Raw genomic sequence first — 6,704 nt, 5'->3', positions numbered from 1 at the left:
TAACTTGGTTTTCTTGTTGACTGATTCATAGGTGTTTCAAAAAGGAGACTTGGGTCATTTCGAATAACACTTATTTCACCAATGAATTTTAAGAACTCGCTAAAAGGCGGGAAAATCACTTGGTTCTGCTTCTTATAATTCACCACTCGTGTGATCCATTTATCTTGAATAAACTTTGGCAGTTTTTGAACTATTGGTCTAATGCCTAGTGAGGAGTCTAAGTATGAAAATATCACACTATATTCTCGGAGTGTTTTCACAGCCTGAATTTCATTTAGCAAATCGTGTAGGTCATAAAGAACTTTACGGTCAATCATATTTGGCAAATTTGAAAGTTTTGTTTTCAAAGCAGATTCTAATAACTCTGCTGAACCAAAACGTTGGTCTAGTCTATTCCAAATATTGGTTAAACACAAGTCTGGACTGTCGGCACATGAAGCCCTGGTGCTCATGATCAGACGATAAGCATCGGAATCCTTTTTTACACAATTTGTCAACAGAGTGATTTCTTCTAATGCAGAACATTGAATGTCAGCAGCCATAACTTTGAATTGTTTTTTCCACACGATGTAACGGTCTGGCTTGTCGTCAAATCTTTGTTGTTGAAAACTTTCTAATAATAAGTTTTTCTTAATAAGAAACGTTGTAAATTGTGTTTCTGCAGCAACGCTATTGTGTGAAGCTGAGATTAAAGTGGTTGGCCCTTGGACTGGCATTGTTGGTTTTGCAGTAGTTGTTTGTTTAGGAATAGTGTGAACAATGTTCTGTACTATTGGTGTAGAAGCAGTAATATCTTTTTGAAAATAGTCTGGCGAGACTGCAGGTACAAACAATTTTGCTTCAGCTGATAGAGGTTTGTCTTGTGGAGAAGTAGAGCCCAATCCATCTAGATAGTTTAAAGTTCTTTCGAACGCACCAATTTCCTCTTTAGGTAAGATATCAGACCCATCATGTTCAGATCCGCCTTGAGAATGTCTCTCTAGATAAGTTGCTTCTACATCAGCCGCTGCTGCATTTTTTTGTTGTTCAAGAATTTCTAGCTGTAAGGATTTTTCAAATTGTTCTTTTTTCAATGCCACTTCTTTTTCAACATATTTGAGCTTTATTTTTTCGGATTCTGCTTTGGCTCTTAGCCCAACTGTACGACTCCCAGATGCTGACGAACGAGTTCTGTCTGATCTTTGTGACGTGTGCGATTTAACTGATTTTGTTTCTATGGATTCCTTTGCAAACTGAATTTTGTCCATTAACATACTGTATTTGTTTTTAACATCAGTCATTATCACCCAGTATGATTCCAATTCGTTTTGGGCTTCTGAATCTCTTGAACGTGACAGAAAATCAATGTACTCATTTGCATTTTTGTCATATCTTTTGTACACAGTGTCTAAATCTGTTTCTGCACTTTGTAATGCTGACAAAGACTTTGGTAGTGTATTAAGATTGTTCATACAATTTGATAACATGAAACTTGACGCTTTTGTCCTTTTTATGTGAGTGTCCTTTTGTTCCTGGTGGAACAGAGTTCCCTTTTCAGTCATCTGACTAGTTCGTTGATCTGTGTCTCCTTCACGACTGTCTGTAAACATGGCGGACATGTACCAGTGTGTTGTAAGGATCCTTCAAGTAATCTTTTCACTGTGCTGTCTCACAAGTAAACACAGCTAACCATGGTATATCTTTATTGTTAATTGTTGTACAATTGTCATATACTGAATGCGGTGAAAAGCTACAATATAAAAATAAAACAATACTGTAGAAATTTGTTACAGAAAAAATACCTTAATAAAAATAGCAACATGCTAAGAACATAATTAGATGAAAATGTCTGAATTAGCAATTTATATAGCACATAGCAAGTGTGCATTGTTCCAGTATCACATAGAAATATTAAAAGACAGTACAAATTCACAAAATTGTAACTGCATGTTTATATACCTGGTGTACCATGAAAATATCTCAAAGTAGAAAAATATGGCTTATCAGTAGAAATTACCTAAATCTACACTTTAATTACACAATTAAATGTAAATAATAAATGAAATTATTTCTAAATTTCAAATACATGTTAAAAAATATCATAATTCTCAAAAACAATCATAATATAATAACGCGGATGGCGTTCCATACATAAAAAATCTCGCAACTTGACCCTTTGACAAAATAATCTGAAAATGCCGTTATCGCGCAGCATACAAAAACTACAATTAATATGCATTAAGAACTATTTAAATGTGCACTAAAGACATGAAAAATTTACTTACATTGTGCTTGGATTAACAGATTATTACTTTTAGATGATAGAATTAAAACGTGATAGTTTCAAGGAAGTTATCGTAATTCAATAATAAAAAAATCAAATCGGAAAAAGCTTTACAAAATTCCGGAAATCGTTCCAGCATATTAACCCTGATGACTGCCATTGGCGATTGCCAAATAAAATTGATCACGAGATGTAACAAAATGGATCTTAATATAAATTTAATACTTAACAGAAAACGATAAACTTGTGACCAAGATGTCATGCCACAAACACAAGGTGACAATATATTTTTTGTACACCAGATTTAGATTTCGACAACATATGTTTCTTCAGTGATGTTAAGGATCGAAACGGCATTTGGAAGGCCATATAATAATTTACCCTCAATTTCAGATCGACTCTTGAATTTTAAGATTCAATATAGGATGAATGGATCATATAAACCGGAGGGAAAATATGATACAAGCCCAAACGAAAAAATATAAACGAGTCTAAATTGAAAACTACGTTCAAACTTATGATTGCGTTGGATAAAAACCGCAATTTGTATACGTGTGCATGTAAAACAAATTTCGTTGTAGAAGGGTCTAAAAACAGCACAAACAACATTTTCCAAAAGACCAAAAAAGTGAAAACGCATATTTAAACAAAACGCATTTGACTAACAGGTCGAACAACTGATGTTCTTAAACCCTGCTGACTGCCATATATCTATAATACTAAAATTACGAGGTCCAATTTATCAGCCCGTCATCACGTAAAAACGATGAATCAAAGAATTCAACTTTATATCTAACTAATATAGTACAATGCTGTTGATTAAAAATTACACCACTCCAGACCCCTTTGTTTCCCACATAATTAATATTGCCAATAATTAAGAAGTTCCGGGTTGAATCCGATACCGATACCAATAGTATATTCATCTGTTACCTATTACCTTATCTGTACGTTCCGCATCTGACATGCGCACCACCAAACGCAGTATTTAGGATTTTGCTATATATATACACGGGTCGTAATCACAGGGTTGACACTACTAAATTCAATCATTGTCACATTGTTCCCGATTGTAGTATTTTAATCAGTATGACTTTTTAAGATCACAATACGAATAATATAATTCTGGACTTAACATAAGGCGTATAGGTACAGCATGTACAGTTTTCAATTTGTAAGCCGGAATGACGTAAAACAGCGAATCAAAGAATTCAACTTTAATTATAACTCATTAAGGACAATGATGTTGATTAAAAAAATACTCCTTTCCAGGGACTTTTGTTTTCCAAATAAAATTAATAATACCAATAATTGATAAGTTCCAGGTCGACGGGTTCAAACAGAAAGATGTTGAAAGCAGAGAAAACTGTGCATCTTATAATCGGCATGACTTTATCAGATGACAATACCAATACTAAAATAAGGCTTACGCATAGTTATATTCTTTAATTCAGCCACAGACCCGCGATATCACGGGTGTGTTCTAGTATATATATATATATATAACCAAAAATTTGCGAAAGCAAATTGACAGATCTAACATTGTTGGGTTGATGTTTAGACGAGTTGTATATACATTATGTACACAGCCATGTATCACCATCATTGATGGCGATCCGATGGATACATCTGTTGTAGGGTTGTCACTGACTCAGACGTACTTATATATATATATATATATAGAGTCTATAAGAATCTTTCAGACTCATATATATATATAATTTAGCTGATCTGTAACAATAACATCTTCATGCCTTATATATCATGTACTGTAGTACGCCGCTAGATTAAAACTGACGAGGAAAGGTAACACACGGACAGCGAAAGCTCTTTTTTTGAGAGCCCGGGTGGTCGTGTGGTCTAGCGGGACGGCTGCAGTGCAGGCGATTTGGTGTCACGATATCACAGTAGCATGGGTTCGAATCCCAGCGAGGGAAGAACCAAAAATTTGCGAATGCAAATTTACAGATCTAACATTGTTGGGTTGATGTTTAGACGAGTTGTATATACATTATGTACACAGTCATGTATCACCATCATTGATGGCGATCCGATGGATACATCTGTTGTAGAGTTGTCACTGACTCAGACGTACTTATAAATATAATTATTTTCTGTGACTGTATATTACATTAATTTGTAGGATCCTTTACTATAGATAATTTAGCTGATCTGTAACAATAACATCTTCATGCCTTATATATCATGTACTGTAGTACGCCGCTAGATTAAAACTGACGAGGAAAGGTAACACACGGACAGCGAAAGCTCTTTTTTTGAGAGCCCAGGTGGTCGTGTGGTCTAGCGGGACGGCTGCAGTGCAGGCGATTTGGTGTCACGATATCACAGTAGCATGGGTTCGAATCCCAGCGAGGAAAAAACCAAAAATTTGCGAAAGCAAATTTACAGATCTAACATTGTTGGGTTGATGTTTAGACGAGTTATATATATGCATATATATATATACATTAAAATCCATTTTGTTACATCTTATGATCAATTTTATTTGGCAGTCGCCAATGGCAGTCATCAGGGTTAAAGAACATCAGTTATTCGACCTGTTAGTCAAATGCGTTTTGTTTAAATATCCTTTTTCACTTTTTTGGATTTTTGGAAAATGTTGTTTGTGCTGTTTTTAGACCCTTCTACAACGAAATTTGTTTTACATGCATACGTATAAAAATTGCGGTTTTTATCCAACGCAATCATTATGTACACAGCCATGTATCACCATCATTGATGGCGATCCGATGGATAAATCTGTTGTAGAGTTGTCACTGACTCAGACGTACTTATAAAAATATAATTATTTTCTGTGACTGTATCTTAAATTAATTCGTGGATCCTTTACTATAGATAATTGAGCTGATCTGTAACAATAACATCTCCATGCCTTATATATCATGTACTGTAGTACGCCGCTAACGAGGAAAGGTAACACACGGCCACTGAAAGCTTTATTTTTGAAGAGCCCAGGTGGTCGTGTGGTCTAGCGGGACGGCTGCAGTGCAGGCGATTTGGTGTCACGATATCACAAATTTACAGATTAACATTGTTGGGTTGATGTTTAGACGAGTTGTATATATATACATATATATATATATATGTGTGCCTATAAATAGCAGGACATGACATACATATCTATGGGAGTGTGGATTAATCAGTACTGAGATTAATTCAATTACACAAACAAAATTATAGATTGCCTAACAATGTAATTTTAACACACTATTTAGTATGTAAATATAAGAATGTTTAAAATATTTACATAATGATGAAAAAAACCGCAATATTTCGCTAGACCAACTAGCTTTATCAAGCGTGCATCTATCCAGGTGAAATCGGATGTAGATGGGACGACATCCATAATGCGCCTCGAAATGAGGAACTCAAAAGTCACGTGTAAAGAAAAATCTCTGTGTAGTGATATTGGACATGTTTTTATTTTTAACAAATGACTGAACTTAATTATTTGTGGTGATTAGGAAAGTAGAGGAACATAGAATAAATGTGTTAAAACTATGGAGCTATTGAATGTGTTCAAAGTATTAAATTTTCAAATAACTTATTGTGTTAAAAAGGGGATATTTTACCACAAGGAGCCGCATCACAAAAGGATGTTCGGGGTTTGCTAATTTACGGAAAAAGTAATCTCACTTCTTACCCCGAAAATTTAACCACATATGTGAAAATGTCACAGCTTCGAAACGAGCTATCATACATATTCAAGTTTACGATATGGACTGAGCTACAGGAAAAAACGTTACCATTACCGCCTATGTAAAAACCATTAAAGATATTGACCCAGATGATAAGAAACTTTTGCAGCTCAATGTATTTGTTGCACTTAACTGCCTTTAAAATAAGAAAATTTTTCAGCTCAATGTCTATGAGCACTTGAATTTAGCTGCTTTGAAAATAAGAAAATTTTGCAGCTCAATGTATATGTTGCACTTGGATTTAGCTACCTTAAAAATACATTATTGGTAGTTGAAGTTAGCAACGTCCATTGGCCAATATTACGGGATAAAAAGGACGATGCTTTGTTTTAAATTATTCTTTATCTTTCCTATATCTTTTTTCGTCTTTTTCGTTTAAAAGACCATCAGGTTCTAAAGTGTGGAGTTGGTGGATCCAAAAGTTTTCTCTTCTCCTTTTCGCCGTGGTGTCCCACTCGGTGTTGACTTCTATAATTTGGAAAGTAACATATCAAAAGGATGTTTCGTTGAACGAAGATGTCTTGTGAGAGGACAGTTTTTGTTGGTTTTGTACGATGAACGATGGTTATTGAGCCGAATATTAAATTTGTCCATTGTTTCTCCCACATACTGAATGCCACAAGTGTCACATGTTAATATATAAATTAAGTTCTCTGTTTTACAGTTGGAGTTAGAGTAGATGGTATAATTTTGTTTAGTAACGGAACTGATGAAAGAACTGC

At 34.7% G+C, this 6,704-nt stretch overlaps 1 long non-coding RNA gene across 1 annotated transcript; it reads right to left on the bottom strand.

Moving 5' to 3' along the window:
* Nucleotides 1-1,665: 1,665 nt before the first annotated feature.
* On the bottom strand, nt 1,666-2,395 carry LOC143076846 (uncharacterized). Its single transcript, XR_012978807.1, has 2 exons — nt 2,265-2,395; nt 1,666-1,729 (listed from the first exon to the last, which is right to left on the bottom strand). It is a non-coding gene; the product is annotated as an uncharacterized LOC143076846 (long non-coding RNA).
* Between the last annotated feature and the right edge of the window lie 4,309 nt (nt 2,396-6,704).

Source organism: Mytilus galloprovincialis, chromosome 5 (assembly GCF_965363235.1).
Source record: "Mytilus galloprovincialis chromosome 5, xbMytGall1.hap1.1, whole genome shotgun sequence".
NCBI lineage: Eukaryota > Metazoa > Mollusca > Bivalvia > Mytilida > Mytilidae > Mytilus > Mytilus galloprovincialis.
This window is presented reverse-complemented; position numbering and strand designations above follow the sequence as displayed.